General features: G+C 43.4%; 2 protein-coding genes across 10 annotated transcripts in view; one reads left to right on the forward strand and one right to left on the reverse strand.

Moving 5' to 3' along the window:
• TK2 (thymidine kinase 2) overlaps nucleotides 1-17,344 on the reverse strand; it is a 1,024,677-nt gene that overhangs the window by 988,909 nt on the left and 18,424 nt on the right. The window lies entirely within an intron of this gene.
• Nucleotides 1-17,344, forward strand: part of CTCF (CCCTC-binding factor) — a 65,415-nt gene that overhangs the window by 19,786 nt on the left and 28,285 nt on the right. For 4 of the 9 annotated variants that reach the window (XM_084958401.1, XM_084958403.1, XM_021093369.2 and 1 more), the window contains exon 3: nucleotides 14,459-14,553. The exons of the other annotated variants lie outside the window; for them this stretch is intronic. The gene's annotated coding sequence lies outside the window, so the exon portion shown is untranslated. The remainder of the gene's footprint in view (nucleotides 1-14,458; nucleotides 14,554-17,344) is intronic. 9 annotated transcript variants of the gene reach the window in all.

Raw genomic sequence — 17,344 nt, forward strand, 5'->3', positions numbered from 1 at the left:
CATGAGCTGAGGTGTAGTTCACAGATACAGCTCGGATCCTGCGTTGCTGTGGCTGTGGGTATAGACCAGCAGCTGTAGCTCTGATTTGACCCCTAGCCTGGGACCCTCCATCTACCACTGGTGTGGCCATAAAAAGCAAAAAAAAAAAAAAAAAAATTTAATGACAGGCGTTCCTGTTGTAGCAAGGCAGAAACGAATCTGACTGGCACCCTTGAGGACATGGGATCAATCTTGGCCTCGCTCAGTGGGTCAAGGATCCGACATTGCCCTGAGCTGTGGTGTAAGTAGCAGATGGAGCTTGCATCCTGAGTTGCTGTGGCTGTGGTAAAGGCTGGCAGCTACAGCTCTGATTTGACCCCTAGCCTGGGAACTTACATATGCCGCAGGTTTAGTGTGGCCCTAAAAAGCAAAAGAAAGTCATAAAACAGGCAAGAGAAAGGTGTACGTGTGAGTAGGTGAATGCTACTTTAGATAAAGACCGCTCCTGCTTCCAATCACCCTGAAATAAATGGTCGCTAATATTTTTCTGCTTCTGAGTCTGAGTCATCCTTTGCACCCAGCTCTTCTCCACCCTTGTTTTTTTTCTTTTTTTTTCTTTTTTTGCTTTTTAGGGCCACACTCATGGCATAAGGAAGTTCCCAGGCTAGGGGTCAAATTGGAGCTGCAGCTGCCAGCCTATACCACAGCCACAGCAACACCAGATCCAAGCCATGTCTACAACCTACACCACAGCTTATGGCAATGCCGGATCCTTAACCCACTGAGTGAGACCAGGGATTGAACCTGCATCTTCATAGATACTAGTTGGGTTTATTACCACTGAGCCATGACGGGAACTCTTTTTTGACTTTTAAACCTAATTTTTGTTCCAGAAGAATGGATAGTTTTTGTTACTTTTGGCTAGTGTTCTACATCTAATGAAAGTCAACTTTTCCTTTCATTCTCAGGAGAAGTTGATTGCTTATTTGTAATTGCTTTTTTTCCCCTTGTCATAATGGTGTTTAATTTCCTCTGCAGTCAGAATATTGGAATAGTATTTTATAGCCTCCTGGGTAAAAAACATTCTTCTAATTTAAAGATCTAGAAAGTAGATTAAGATGTAGTACATTGGAGTTCCTGCTGTGGCACAAAGGGATGTGCACCGTCTGTGCAGCACCAGGATGCATGATAAATCCCTGGCATGTCGCAGGGGGTTAAAAGATCCAGTGTGGTGTTGCTGCAGCTGCAGCAAAGGTCACAGCTGCATCTCGGATCTGTTCCTTGGCCAGGAACTCCATATGCTGCAGGGTAGCCAGAAAAGGCAGTGGGGGTGTGTGTAGATATACAATGGAATACTATTCAGCCGTAAAAAGGAATGGAATAATGCCATTTGCATAACATGGGTACAAGTAGAGATTCTCATAAGTGAAGTAAGTCAGAAAGAGAATGCTGAGTACCATATGTTATCACTTATATGTGGAATCTAAAATATGACACATATGAACCTATCAACAGAACAGAAACAAACTCAGGTATGGAGAACAGACTTGTGGTTGCCAAGGGGGAGGGGGGAAGGAGTGGGATGGGGTGTGGGGTTAGTAGATGCAGACATTACATTTGGAATGGATAAACAATGAGATCCTCCTACATATAGCACAGGGAAATGTATCTAATCTCTTGGGATGGACCATAGTGGAAGATAGCAAAAGGAATGTATATGTGTATATGACTGGGTCACTGTGCTGTACAGCAGAAATTGGCATCACATTGTAAATCAGCTGTAATAAAAATGTGGAAATTCTCAGGCCAGGGATCGACCCGAGCTGCATTTGAAGCCTTCACCACAGCTACAGCAACACTGGATCCTTAATCTGATGTGCAACAGGGGAACTTCCTAGATGATCTTATTTGCTCCAGGAAATAAGTTAGGGCTTTCAGCTGTCACTTGTAGAGTACAGCATATTAAACAAGAAGTTTTGAGAGTTCCTTGTTGGCTCAGCAGGTTAAGGATTTGGCATTGTCTCTTCTATGGCTCTGGTCACTGCTGTGGTGCAAGTTCAGTCCCTGGCCCCAGAAAGTTCTGCATGCTGAGAACGTGGCCAAAAAAAACCAAAGTTTTGGTGATTTTATTTATTAAACAGATTTCTGGGAGTTTCTGCTTTGGTGCAGTGGGTTGGGGATCAGGTATTGTCTCAGGGGTGGCACAGGTTTGATCCCTGGCCCAGATGTGGCATAGGTTATAGCCAAGGCTTGGATTTGATCATTGCCTGAGAACTTCCATATGCCACAGGCATGGCTGAAAAAAGTGGCGGGGAGGGTGCTATGAGAATTCATCCTTTTCTCTGTTGTCTTAGTGTACATAGGTGTTTGGGTTTTTTTGGTTGTTGTGGGGCGGTTTTTATTTTTGGGTTGGTTTGGTTGTTGTGGGGTTTTTTGTTTGTTTTTGTTTTTGTTTTGCCACCACATTCAAAAGTTACCAGGCCAGGGATTGAACCTGAGCTACAGGAGTGACAATGCCAGATCCCTAATTGGTTGAGCCACCAGGGAACTCCTCAGTGCACATGTGTTATATTCTCAGTACATGTATATTTTATAATAACCAGTCTCTGCAAATATCTAAACTTAGTAGTGGTGAGTGTGAAAGGTTATTTTGGTTGTTTTCCATTCAGAAACAACCTGACACATTTGCTGCATTGCCACATAATCAGGTGATAAATTACTGAGTCTTTTTTTGGGAGGGGGTGGGCATGACATGCAGACATTACCAGGCCAGGGTTTGAACCCAAGTCACAGCAGTGACAACACTGAATCCTTAACCTACTGAGCTGTGAGGAGATTCCATAAATTACTGAGTCTTAACATATTCATAAAATATTGTATTCACAATTAGCTTTTATTTTTGTGGCAAAGTTTTTAAAATCTACACCTATAATTGTGTTGTTAGGATTTTTTTTTTTTTTTGTCTTTTTTTTTTTTTTTTTTTTGCTATTTCTTGGGCCGCCCTTGCGGCATGTGGAGGTTTCCCAGGCTAGGGGTCGAATCAGAGCCATAGCCACCAGCCTACGCCAGAGCCACAGCAATGCGGGATCCGAGCCGCGTCTGCAACCTACACCACAGCTCACGGCAACGCCGGATCGTTAACCCACTGAGCAAGGGCAGGGACCGAACCCGCAACCTCATGGTTCCTAGTCGGATTCGTTAACCACTGCACCACGACGGGAACTCCTTGTTAGGATTTTTAATTTTTCTCTGAGTAATGATACAAACATAGCAATAAAGTAAATAAATTCATTTAGTTAAGCTTCCAGTTATCATACAGTGTTTATTTTTCCCTGTTCTCTTCTTATTTTTATCATGTGGAAGGGCCATTTATACATGTTTTGTATGGTAATGGCAACAATATCGAATGTCTACTGCTTTCCTAACACTGTTTTTGTGTTCATTGCTATAGAGGATACAGAAGTGAAAGGCATAACAAGCCCTTAACAAGCTAATAGTCAATTGGGGGAAAGACAGGTACATTAAACAGTATATTACAAACAAATAAAGAAAATAACAAAAACAAAACAAGTAGTGTTGAGGTCAGTCTGCACTGATCAAAGTTGAAAAGCCTTTGAATAGAGGATGATTTGACCTGGAGGGAACAAGACAGTAGGCACTTGTGTGGAACATGCGCCAAAGGCGAGATTGGATGGGTGGAAAGAATGGTAACAAAGCATACAGAACTCTGGGAGCAAAGCCAAAAAGTTTGACGTTTATTCAGTAACCCTCAACCATCATGAGTTTTTGCGCCTCATTTCAGGGAGATTTGCTCTGGCAGACTAGTAAAAGAGACCAGCCTGGGAGGTTCTTTTTGGCTCTATTTCTCTTTCATTCCTGGATTTGGTCAGTTACCAGATTCTGTCAACTGGTTGCTACCTTCATTCTAAAGATACTTGGTAGTTTATCAGATAAGTCATTTTGGAGTTCCCATTGTGGCTCAGTGGGTTACAAACCCAGCTAGTATCCATGAGGATGCAGGTTCAGTCCCTGGCTTCGATCATTGGGTTAGGGATTCAGCATTGCTGTGAGCCGTGTTATAGGTCACAGACACAACTTGGATGCTGTATTACTGTTGCTGTGGTGTAGACCATTAGCTGTAGCTCTGATTCAACCCCTTGCCTGGGAACATCCATATGTCACAAATGTGGCCCTAAAAAGCAAAAAAAGAAAACAGTTAAGTCATTTTTGTGGGGAAATTTTATCAGAAGTTTATGATTAGAATTATAAGAAACTGGAGTTCCCGTCGTGGCGCAGTGGTTAACGAATCCGACTACGAACCATGAGGTTGCAGGTTCGGTCCCTGCCCTTTCTCAGTGGGTTAACGATCCGGCGTTGCCGTGAGCTGTGGTGTAGGTTGCAGACGCGGCTTGGATCCCGCATTGCTGTGGCTCTGGCGTAGGCCGGTGGCTACAGCTCCGATTCAACCCCTAGCCTGGGAACCTCCATATGCCGAGGGAGCGGCCCAAGAAATAGCAACAACAACAACAACAAAAGACAAAAGACAAAAAAAAAAAAAAAAAAAAAAGAATTATAAGAAACTGAAGTTCCCATTGTGGCTCAACAGGTTAAGAACCCAACATAGTGTCTGTGAGGTCTGTCCCTGGCCTTGCTCAGTGGGTTAAGGAGCTGGCATTACCATGGCTGTGGTGTAGGCCCGCAGCTGCAGCTCCAGTTCGGCCCCTAGCCCGGGAACTTCCATATGCCTCGGGTGTGGCTATGAAAAGGGAAAAAAAAGAGAAGAATTATAAGAAACTGAAAGGTAATATATTCAGCTAACATGTATTCATTGCCTTCTGGGATGATCTCTAAGAATACAGAGGAATGTAGTAGCCAGGCCCTGCATACGTTATTTTACTTAATCTCTGTGATGGCCAATGAAGTGGACACCATTATCTCTCTTTCATAGAGAAGGAAACTGAGGCGCAAAAGCGTAGCGTATCTCACTTCAGGTCACATTGCTCTGTGTATAAATAGAAGAACCAGATTTGGAATACAGGTCTCTGGCTAGAGAGCCTAAGCTTTTAATGACTGTTCCATTCTGTTTCTCCTGCCCCCTGCCCCCTTTTAAATTAAAACATTTTTGTTTTTTGCTGCACCTGTAGCATGTGGAAATTCCTGGACCATTGTGGTGGTAGCACCAGATCTTTAACCCACTGCACTTCATGGGAACTCTAAAACATGAGTTTTAATATCTACATTTTATATATATGTATATATTTATTTATTTATTTGGTCTTTTGTCTTTTCTAAGGCCGCACCTGCAGCATATGGAAGTTCCCAGGCTAGGGGTCGAATCGGAGCTATAGCCACCGGCCTATGCCAGAGCCACAGCAACTCGGGATCCAAGCCGTGTCTGTAACCTACACCACAGTTCACGCCAACGCCAGATCCTTAACCCACTGAGCAAGGCCAGGGATCAAACCTGCAACCTCATGGTTCCTAGTCAGATTCGTTAACCACTGCACCATGACGGGAACTTCGAATATCTGCATAATGTTTTGTAAATGTGTCATCATTTACCAAGTTTAACTATTCCCCTGTGATTGTACTTTTAGGTGTTTATAATTATTTACTGATTAATAATATCTTTGTAATGTTGGTGTTCAGTTATGATAATTTCTGGGCATAAAGTCTGAAATGGAATTACTGGATCACAATTCGAATATTTTAAAATTCTTGATTTGTATCATTTTTGTTGACTTTTAAAATGAAGTATAGTTCACTTACAGTATTACTTTCAGGTGTAGAACATAGTGATCTGATATTTTTATAGACTGCACACCATACAAAAGTTAATATTTTTTACTCTGTTCCCTAAAACTTTTTGCCACAGCATGCAGTGGCATTTTATGTGGGATTTTAGTTCCCAGACCAGCGGTGAAAGTGCTGAGCCCTAACCAGTAGATCACCAGGGAACTCCCTGTAACATCTTTTTTTTTTTTTTTTTTTTTGGTCTTTTTGCCTTTTCTAGGGCCACTCCCGAGGCATATGGAGGTTCCCATGCTAGGGGTCTAATGGAAGCCGTAGCCACCAGCCTACGCCAGAGCCACAGCAACGCGGGATCCAAGCCGCGTCTGCAACCTACACCATAGCTCACAGCAACGCTGGATTGTTAATCCACTGAGCAAGGGCAGGAACCGAACCCGCAACCTCATGGTTCCCAGTTGGATTCGTTAACCACTGCGCCACGACGGGAACTTCTGTAACATCTCTTTTATAACTGGTAGTTTGTACCTCTTAGTCCCCTTCACGTCTTTTCCCCACCCCCAACTCATCTCCTCTCTGGGAGCCACTAAATTGTTCTTTGTATCTGTGAGTTCGGAGCCTCGGCTTCAACCTACACCATACCTGCAGCAACTCTAGATCCTTACACCGCTGTGCTGGGCCAGGGATCAAACCCACACCTCAGCAGTGACCCAAGCTGCCACAGAGACAATACCAGATCTTAACCCACTGCATGACATCAGGAACTCCTGTCACATTATTTTAATTTGTATTTCTCTTAGTGTTTAGGAAATTTGATTTTTTTTTCCTAATTCATCTGCTACTTGTATTTCTTTGAGTCATCTGTTTGTGTCCTTTCCCCAGCTTTCTCTTTTGTTTTTTTGTCTTTTTCTTACAAATTTTTTAGTTATATAATAAGGATGTTAATCCTTTGACATATGCTGGAGTCTTTTTTTTTAAGGGCCGAACCTATAGCATATGGAAATTCCCAGGCTAGGGGTTGAATCTAGGGGTTGAATCAGCGCTGCAGCTGCTGGCTGATGCCATAGCCACACTAGATCCTAGCCGTGTTTGCCACAGCTCATAGCAACTTCAACACCAGATCCTTTAACCTACTCAGCGAGGCCAGGGATTAGACCCGCATTTTCATGGATGCTAGTCGATTTTTAACCACTGAGCCACAACAGGAACTGCAAATGCAAATTGTTTTTTTGTCTTTTTGTCTTTTCTAAGGCCACACCTGTGGCATATGGAGGTTCCCAGGCTAGAGGTCTAATCGAAGCTATAGCCGCTGGCCTACGCCACAGCCACAGCAACATGGGATCTGAGCCAAGTCTTCGACCTACACCACAGATCACAGCACCACCAGATCCTTAACCCACTGAGCGAGGCCAGGGATTGAACCTGCAGCCTCATGGTTCCTAGTCAGATTCGTTAACCACAGTGCCATGATGGGAACTCCCAAATATTTTTTTTGCTGACCATTTTCTTTACAGGGTTTTTTGTTTTGGTTTGGTTTTTTTTGGTTTTTAGGGCCACACCCATGGCATATGAAGCTTCCCAGACTAGGGATCTAATCAGAGCTACAGCTGCTGGCCTACGCCACAGCCACATCAGATCTGAGCTGCATCTGTAACCTACACCGCCGCTCATGGCAACATTGGATCCATAACCCACTAAGTGAGGCCAGGGATCGAACCCACAACTTCAGGGCTCCTAGTTGGATTGTTTCCACTGCACCACAACAGGAACTCCAGTTTTCTTTTTCTTTTTTTATTTTAAGGCTATCAAAATTTCAGTTTCCTCTAGGCTTCTGTTATTTATGCATCTAAACACTTAAGCCTTAATTCTGAGATCAGAAGACCATTTATCTATTACCTTTTTTTCAAGTTTGGTTTTTGGGTTTTGGTTCTGTTGATTTCTCCCTATCTCACACAACAGAATGTATTCTAGATGGATTAAAGTGTTAACTCAGTATTTTCTCAGTAGTTATAGTTTTTCTGCCACCTTTATCAAATACAAATAGTCTTCTTTCCCCACTAATATTTAAATGACAACTTTTTGGAATTCCCTCGTGGCCTAGCAGTTAAGGATTCGGCATTGTCACTGCTGTGGCTCTGGCGCCAGGTTTAGTCCCTATCTCAGGAACTTCTGTATGCCTTGGGCAGGGCCAAAAAGTTTTTTAAATGTTAAAAAAAAATGACAACTTTTTGTATACCAGGAGTTGTTTCCGGATTCTCTGTTCTATTTAAATTGGCTGACAGTGATAATGACTATATTACTGTGACTTTTTAGTATGTTAATATTTGGAAATAAAAGATGTCCTTCGTTTTTCAAAAATTTAATTGCGGAGTTCCCGTCGTGGCGCAGTGGTTAATGAATCCGACTAGGAACCATGAGCCTGAGGTTTCGATCCCTGGCCTTGCTCAGTGGGTTAAGGATCTGGTGTTGTCGTGAGCTATGGTGTAGGTCACAGACGTGACTTGGATTTGACATTGCTACGTCTGTGGTGTAGACCAGTAGCTATGGCTCCGATTAGACCCCTAGCCAGGGAACCTCCACGTGCTGCAGGTGCAGCCCTAAAAACGACAAAAGTCAAAAAAAAAAAAAAAAAGAATTAACATCTTTACAGAGTTTGACCTTTTTTGATCATAGATATAGATAGTAGTGTCCCTATTTTAGTGAGGTCTTTTGTGTCTCCTGGAAGACTTGTGATCTTCAAATAGGTCTGCACATTTTGAGTTGAGGTTATATTAAGAATGGTATAACTTTGGATTTCCAGCCTAGCAGTTAAAGATTTGGTGTTGTCATTAGAGTGGCTTGAGTTCCATCCCTAACCAGAACTTGTTCATGACATGGGCATGGCTCCCCCACCAACAACTTAAGTACAGTTTTGTATTTCAATATGTTTTTTGGTATTTTCTATTTAGGTATGTATATTCAATTTCAGGTTTATTTGTATCTCATCTTGGAAACCGTGGAAAATACAAATTAGAATAAAAAGTTACTGCTTAGCTTGAGAGGGAAAAAATGACTAAGATGAGGCCAAATGAAAAATAACATGATCCTTTTACATATAGGTCTCACAATGAAAGAAAAAAAATGCCTTAGTTAAAGCAAAGCTTTCCCAAGCATGTAACTCCAAATGAAAGTTCGCCCACGTATCCTTTATTGTAAGCCAAGGGCATAATGCCAGAACAAAACTTGGTGAAAGCAGTTCTGTAGGGGATAAGACCATGTGACCCAAGTATACCCAGCTTTCTGGTGGTCTGGCATAATTCTGGGATAAAGCTTAGAATAGAATTCTGAATTCCACAGGGAGGTCAAGTTCAGATAAGGACAGAAAAGTCTCCTTTGGATTTACCAATTAAGGGCCATTGCTGGCCTCAGCAGTTCAATAGAGTATTGAGGAACAGAAACCAGACTAGTGAGCCAAAGTGTGGAAGAGAAGTAAGAATAGTGACAGCTAGCATGGTGTTGAGTGTGGGAGAATATAGAGATGGCAGATTCTTTTTTTTTTGCCTTTTGTGCCTTTTTTAGGGCCGCACTCACAGCATATGGAGCTTCCCAGTCTAGGGGTCCAGTCGGAGCTACAGCCACCAGCCTATGCCACAGCCATAGCAACGCAGGGTCCAAGCCATGTCTATGACCTACACCACAGCTCACTGCTCCTTAACCCACTAAGTGAGACCAGGGATCGAACCCGCAACCTCATGGTTCCTAGTTGGATTCGTTTCCGTTGCGCCATGATGGGAACTCCTAGAGATGGCAGATTCTAAATTGTCAGTTGTGGTTAAGGGGAATTTTAAGATAAGATGATGTGTGCAATATAGAGCTGGCACACAAGGGAGAGGAGGGCTGATCGAGCAGGTTCCCCTAGGATGCAGGCCAGGTTGGTGGCGTAGGAGCATGAACAGACCTTGGGGGCACTTTGTTAAAGTCTGGGCCTCCCACTCAACCAGTCAACCATGTGGGATTTGTTTTTTTTTTTTTTTTTTTTTTTTTTTTTTTTTTTCAAGGAAGAGTAGCAGTCAGCAAGGGCAGGCAGGTGCTCTCAGATGCCAGTTCTCCTCTTATAGCCCCTTCACTCCATGGGCCAATTTCACCTTCCCTCAGTCTGAGGGAACTTCCCCCTGTCCCACCCTCTACCCATAAGTTGATTTGAATGATTTAATGTTCCTAAGCTTCATTTTTTACCAAGAAGTAGAGAATACAAGAAGGATCTGGTCTTCAGAGTTGTGTTTTCTGAGAGTTCCCATTGTGGTGCAGCAGAAACAAATCCAACTAGGAACCATGAGGTTGAGGGTTCGATCCCTGGCCTCGCTCAGTGGGTGAAGGATCTGGCACTGCTGTGAGCTGTGGTGTAGGGTTGCAGACGCAGCTTGGATCCTGTGTTGCTGTGGCTGTGGTGTAGGCCAGCAGCTGTGGCTCCAATTTGACCCCTAGACTGGGAACCTCCATATGCTGCGGGTGCAGCCCTAAAACAAGGAAAAAAGAAAGAAAAGAAAAACAGAGTTTTATTTTCTGTATGTTACTGCAGCACAGAGGATTACCTCATGTTATCAAGCTTATTTGGTTGGTGATGGATTAGAAATTGAGTCCAGTTTTCTTTATTCTTTATCCAGTGCTTTTGGGTTGAAGGTGATAGCCAAATATCTACATAAGAGAAAGATCCTTTAGGCAGTGAAACTGGGATTGCACATGTGGATTTGAAAGATCTCTATAGAGATGGATGGAGTAAAAATGCTAGCAAGCAAATGGAATGGTTACAGAGAAAGAAACAGAACCTTAATGTTCTCAGAGGGGCTGATGGAGGAGCCCTCAGAGACAAGGGAAGAGACCCAGGAAAGGCAGGAGCCAAGGGAGAAGAGAAGAATGAAGAAGGAGAAATGTGAGTTTCATACTATCAGGGTGGGAAAGAAACTGAGTTTGATGATGAGGGGAAGGGCTTCAGGTTGGCTTGGTGTGGTTCCTGGAGTGAATGGTGCTGTGGACCAAGCAGAGGGACCACAGAGGGCTAACTAGGGAGCAGAGTTCTTAGTAAAGACAGGTTCTTAATATAGAGCAAAGGCATATATACAAGTGTAAGTAAATTATATGTATATGATCTCATCTATATTAAAAAAATAAATATCTATAAGAGGAAAAAATAAACTGAGAAAACACCACAGTGCTAAGTGATTATCCCTGGGTATATGAATTGCAAACAACTTTTTTTTTTTTTTTTTTTGTCTTTTTGTGTTTTTGTCTTTTTTGTTGTTGTTGTTGTTGTTGTTGTTGCTATTTCTTGGGCCGCTCCCGCGGCATATGGAGGTTCCCAGGCTAGGGGTTGAATCGGAGCTGTAGCCACCGGCCTACGCCAGGGCCACAGCAATGCGGGATCCAAGCCGCGTCTGCAACCTACACCACAGCTCACGGCAACGCCGGATCGTTAACCCACTGAGCAAGGGCAGGGACCGAACCCGCAACCTCATGGTTCCTAGTCGGATTCGTTAACCACTGCGCCACGATGGGAACTCCCAAACAACTTTTTTAATCTTAGGTGCTTCACTTTTCAGATTTAACATAAATAAGGTAATAAACTTTGATAGCCTGAAAAAAAGTTGCGTCCCAGAATGGGTGTAAGTGTAAACCCATTCTTTTTTTTTTTTTTTTCCTATCTTTTTAAGGCTGCACTTGCAGACAGCATATGGTAGTTCCTAGGCTAGGGGTCTAATCTGCAGCTGCCAGCCTACACCACAGCCACAGCAACGCCAAATTGGAGCCACGTCTGCAACCCACACAGCAGCTTGTGGCAACTCTCAATCCTTGACCCACTGAGTGGGGCCAGGGATCAAACCTGCGTCCTCATGGATACTAGTCAGGTTCATTACCCCTGAGGCATGACAGGAACTCCTGTAAACCTTTTTTTTTTTTTTTTTTTTTTTTTTTTTTTTTTTTTTTTGATCTTTTGTCTTTTTGTCTTTTGTTGTTGTTGTTGTTGCTATTTCTTGGGCCGCTCCCGCGGCATATGGAGGTCCCCAGGCTAGGGGTTGAATCGGAGCTGTAGCCACCGGCCTACGCCAGGGCCACAGCAATGCGGGATCCAAGCCGCGTCTGCAACCTACACCACAGCTCACGGCAACGCCAGATCGTTAACCCACTGAGCAAGGGCAGGGACCGAACCCGCAACCTCTTGGTTCCTAGTCGGATTCGTTAACCACTGCGCCACGACGGGAACTCCTGTAAACCTATTCTTAATGGTGTTGGTCTACAAAAAAACTCGACAGAACCTAGAAAGTGTGCCTGATTGAAGCAAGAAGAGAGGCAGAGAACATGAGAGAGAGACTCAAGAGAAACTGAATGGAAACATAAGGCCAGCTGAGTCCGTGAAGAGAGTGTAGGAGGGAAGAGATGTAACAGAACTGCCAGTAGGGTGTCACAGCTATTAGAGCAGAGTCCCCAGGGAGTGGGGAGAGAAATCTGGTCCAGCCTATTATGTTAGTTACTGATTCATAGACTCCCTCTTCTTGGGGAAAGTTAAGTTGAGGGATCTGCTACTAAAGGGGTGCACTGAGGTTTCTAAGCAGTGTACTGGGGAGACTGATAGCTGGCTACTTTGTGATTGATTTTTCTCTGTAAAAATAAAGCCTACTGCTTTAAGACCCTGAATAGATGCTGATGTTCAGGGACTTTATGCCATGTGTTTTTTCTCAGTGAGATAATACTGTCAGCTCAACTCCCTGGCAAACAGAGTTGGTTTCAGTTTGTACTCCTTTGCACCAATTCTTTTTCTACCTGGTTTATAATTCTGTGACCCTTTTAGGTTGGACTTAGTTGTTTACAAGCAATTTCTAATGTTTTCAAATTCATGGCAGAGACAAAATGGATTTTTCCTTGTTCTTTAAATTGTCATGTGCTACAAAACCCCATAGAGCTCAGAAATAAACATTTTTTCCTCCATCAATTTTATTATCGAGGATATCTAAATAGCCAGGGATTGTGTAGTGATTCTACGGCAGGGTCTGCTTTAGTTTTTAAAGCTTGTGAATTTTTTGTCCTTTGTCCTTTGATAGTTTTCCAAGAATGTTGCCAGGGTGGATGGCACTTTTTCTCTGTTCCTAACTCCAACATTAGAGTTGTCATCGTCTTTGCTGGGGTACTAATTTCAGGATCTTCATGCCTGGAAAACTCTTTTTAAAAAAATACTAGAAGAGTAATGGTCTAAAGTAGTACGTCTCAGACTTTAATACATGATATCACTTGGGGATTTATAAAATTGCAAATTCTGAGAGTTCCTGCCGTGGTGCAATGGGTTAAGAATCTGCATGCAGTGGCTTGAGTCACTGTGGAGGTGTGGGTTCAATTCCTAGTCTGGCACAGTGGGTTAAAGGATGTGGCATTGCCGCAGCTGCAGCTTAGGTTACAGCTATAGCTGGGATTCAGTCCTTGGCCTGGGAACTTCTATATACCACAGACGTGGCCATAAATTAATACAAGCAATGAAAAGTAAATTGCAAATTCTGATTTCTGGATCAAGGATAAAGAGCCTGAAATTCTGTGTTTTGTTTTGTTTTCTAATACTTTTTTCACCATTGTCTTTTGTTTCTGTTTTTCTCTTTTGTCCTTTTAGGGCTGCACCTGGGGCATATGGAGGTTCCCAGGCTAGGGGTTGAATTGGAGCTTTTGTAGCCAGCCTATTCCACAGCCACAGCAACGCCAGATCTGAGCCACCTCTGCCACCTCCACCACAGCTCATGCCAACACCGGATCCTTAACCCACTGAGCCAGGCCAAGGATAGAACCCTCAACCTCATGGTTCCTAGTCAGATTCATTTCTGCTGTGCCATGACGGAAACTCCCAGTTCTGTGTTTTTAACAAGTTCCAAGGTTAAGCCAGTTCTGGTGTTTGTCAGACCATACTTTTAGTAACAGAAGTAAACTGTGCTGTCCAGTATAGCAGCTCCTAGCCACATGTGGCTGTTTAGAACTTACAGTGTGACTAGTTCAAATGGAGATATACTGTAAGTGTAAAACATATACACATTTCAAAGGCTTATTATGAAAAAAGAATACAAAATATCTCAAATTTTTTATACTGATTTCAACTTGAGCTGATAATATTTTGGATATATTGGGTTAAATAAAAGATTACTGGAGTTCCTGTCGTGGCTCAGTGCTTAATGAATCCAACTAGGAACCATCAGGTTGCAGGTTTGATCCCTGGCCTCTCTCAGTGGGTTAAGGATCTGGCGTTGCTGTGAGCTGTGGCGTAGGTCGCAGACGCGGCTCGGATCCTGCGTTGCTATGGCCCTGGCGTAGGCCGGCAGCTACAACTGCAATTCAACCCCTCGCTTGGGAACCTCTGTTTGCTCCGGGTGCAGCCCTAGAAAAGACAAAAAGATTACTAAAATTAATTTCACTTCTTTCCTTTTTATTTATTTTTATTTTTTATTTTTTGTCTTTTCTAGGGCTGCTCCCACGGCATATGGAGGTTCTCAGGCGAGGGGTCGAATCGGAGCTGTAGCCGCCGGCCTACACCACAGCTACAGCAACGCAGGATCCGAGCCGCATCTGCAACCTACACCACAGCTCATGGCAACACCGGATCCTTCACCCACTGAGCGAGGCCAGGGATCAGACCCGCAACCTCATGGTTCTTAGTCGGATTCGTTAACCACTGTGCCACGACGGGAACGCCTTCCTTTTTATTTATTTGTTTTTGTCTTCTTAGGGCCACACCCTCAGCATATGAAGTTGAATTGAAACTATAGCTGCTGGCCTACACCACAGCCACAGCAATGCCAGATCTTTAACCCACTGAGCAAGGTGAGGGATCAAACCTGCATCCTCGCTGGTACTAGTTGAATTCTTTTCTGCTGAGTCACAACAGGAATTCCCCATTATATTTCTCTTGGATAGTGCTAGTATAAAACATTATCCCAAGAATAATTTATCAGAAAAATATTGGTTATATAGCAGTAATTATAGTTAGGATCATGCCTAAAGTAGTCTTTCATGATCAGAAATAAAAGGTCTTATTAAAATGCTACCACAGGGAGTTACTTGGTGGCCTAGTCGTTGGGGGTTTGGTATTGTCACTGCCAAGGCTTGAGTTTGATCCCTGGCTGGAGAACTTCCATGTGCTGTGGATGTGCCCCCCACCCCAATAAAAATAATAATAATAGGCGTTCCCCTTTTGGCTTTTTGAGTTAAGGACCCAGCCAACATTGTTTCTGTGAGGATATGGGTTCGATCCCTGGCCTTACTCATTGGGTTAAGGATATGGCATTGCCATAAGCTGTGTTTAGGCTGCACTGCAGCTTTGATTTGACCCCTGGCCTGGGAATTTCCGTATGCCACAGGTGGGCTATAAAAAGGAAATACACACACACATGCACATAAAATGCTAGCACACTAATGTTCAGACTTTTTTATGGTCGCACACAGTATATGGAAGTTCATGAACAAGGGATTGAATCTGAACCACAGCTGTGACCTATGCCAACCACTGTGGCAAGCCAGATCCTTTAACCCACTGTGCTGGGCCAGGGATCAAATCCACAGTGACCCAAGTCGCTGCATTCAGATTTTTTTTTTTTTTTTTTTTTTTTAAGAGCCACACCTGCAGCTTATGGAAGTTCCCAGGCTAGGATTTGAATCACAGCTGTAGCCTACACCACAACTCATGGCCACGCTGGATCCTTAACCCCCAAGGCCAGGGATCAAACCTGCATCCCATGGATACCAATTGGGTTCCTAACCTGCTGAGCCACAACGGGAACTCCCATTTTTTTATTTATATGAAAGTTATAAAATACTTTACAAATGTCCCTTGACCCTCGTGTTTTGCAGTAACATTTCATTAAATTTGTCCCCACTATTAATACAACAGATAATGAGAGGTCTTTGCATTGCATTGTAGTGTATACTCTTGGTTGTTGAGAACAAGGGACTAATGAAAGGAGTGACAGAACAAATCAGAAGGACAACTCACAAGGTTTTTCTTTTAGCCTTAGTTTTGTTCTGTGCAGATGGCAGAGTTTGCTGAATCTGTCCAAAATGTAAGTCGTTGCAAGCCTGGCTTTTGCCCTCAAAGAGCTTTCACAAGCTAACTGGGGAAATGGATTATTTTTAGAAAAATTTAAGTGCAAAATAGTGCGGTTGTTCTATAAGCAGACACATTCAAGGAAAAGTAATGACTAGGCCCACACTCTCTGGAGTGTTTTTCTCGCAGGACCACTCTCACCTTCTGAGATGGACTGCATTCTGTTTATGGAATGTATATCGTCCAGGCTGCTCTCACCTTCTGAGATGGCCGGCTCATACTCTGTCTCTCTCAATAAATCTACTTTTTACCTTAAAAAGTCATGGTTAAAGATCAAGTCATGAATCTGAATAGGTTTTCTGGGGTCAGATACTGAGGGGCCTCGAAAGCCCAGGAATGGTATATGTATCATGCATCGCTCCCTTTGCAATAGGAAATCAAGCACTATTCTTTGTGAACCAAGTAAATTTTTTTTCCCCTACCTCCCCATAGTCTGCGGAAGTTCCTGGGGCAGGGATTGCATCTGAGCCTGAGCTGCTGCCTATACCATAGCTGCAGCATCGCCAGATCCTTAACCCACTTCGCTGGGCCAGGGATTGAACCTGAGCCTCCCCAGGGATAAGTTGGATCTTTAACCTGCTGCGCCACAGTGGGAATTCCAAGTAAATCTTAATTTTCCCTGCTCAGAAAGCACATGTGGTTTCCTCTTGACAACCAAATGAGTATCATTTTAATTCTTTTGTCATTCAAGACCATCCAAACTATGGCCACAACCAATACATCTTTGTCCTCTCTTCCTAACCTTTCTCCTATCCTGTGCTTTTGAGCTAAATCTTCTATTCTTTTTCATAACCAATTCTTTCATATATTTATTATTTGTCAGGGGTCCCCTTCCCTTCCACCTTTAAATGCTGCCTTTAAATGTCTTCTCCATTTGATCTCACAGCTGGTTATGTGGGGGTCTCCAAACCTACTACCTTGAGCTGTTGTATCTATTCTGTCTGGCTTTTTTTTTTTTTTTTTTTTTTCAAAGGAATGCACCTGCAGCATGTGAAAGTTCCTGGGCTAGGGGTCAAATCAGAGCTGCAGCTGCTGACCTATACCACAGCAACACCAGATCCAAGCCACTTCTGCCAACCTACGCTACAGTCCATGGCAACACCCAATCCTTAACTCACCAGTGGGCTAGGAATAGAACCCTTGTCCTCATGAATACTAGTCAGGAACTGTTATTTTGTCCTTCTTGTTGGACAGTAACTCATAAAACACAAGATCAGGCTTTCCTGGTCCTAGTCTTTATAGTGCTCTTTAGGTGGTCCTGGCATATGGGATCTTCTCTGACTGCTACTAAGGATAGTGTTAAGGTTCCTGAATTGGAGAAATGTGTCTCTAATAGACATAGGAAAAGCTTTGTTTGAGACTAGGGCAAGAATACAAAACAGGTTTGTTTGTTTGTTTTAGGGCCACACCCACTGCATATGGAGGTTAACAGGCTAGGGGTTCAGTCAGAGCTAAGCTGCCAGCCTACACCACAGCCACAGCAACGCAGGATCCAAGGCATGTCTGTGACCT

The sequence above is a fragment of the Sus scrofa genome, chromosome 6 (assembly GCF_054392235.1).
Source record: "Sus scrofa isolate SSC_HxYL_T2T_F1_AM1 chromosome 6, Sscrofa_HxYL_maternal_Yorkshire_Landrace_v2.0, whole genome shotgun sequence".
Taxonomy (NCBI): domain Eukaryota; kingdom Metazoa; phylum Chordata; class Mammalia; order Artiodactyla; family Suidae; genus Sus; species Sus scrofa.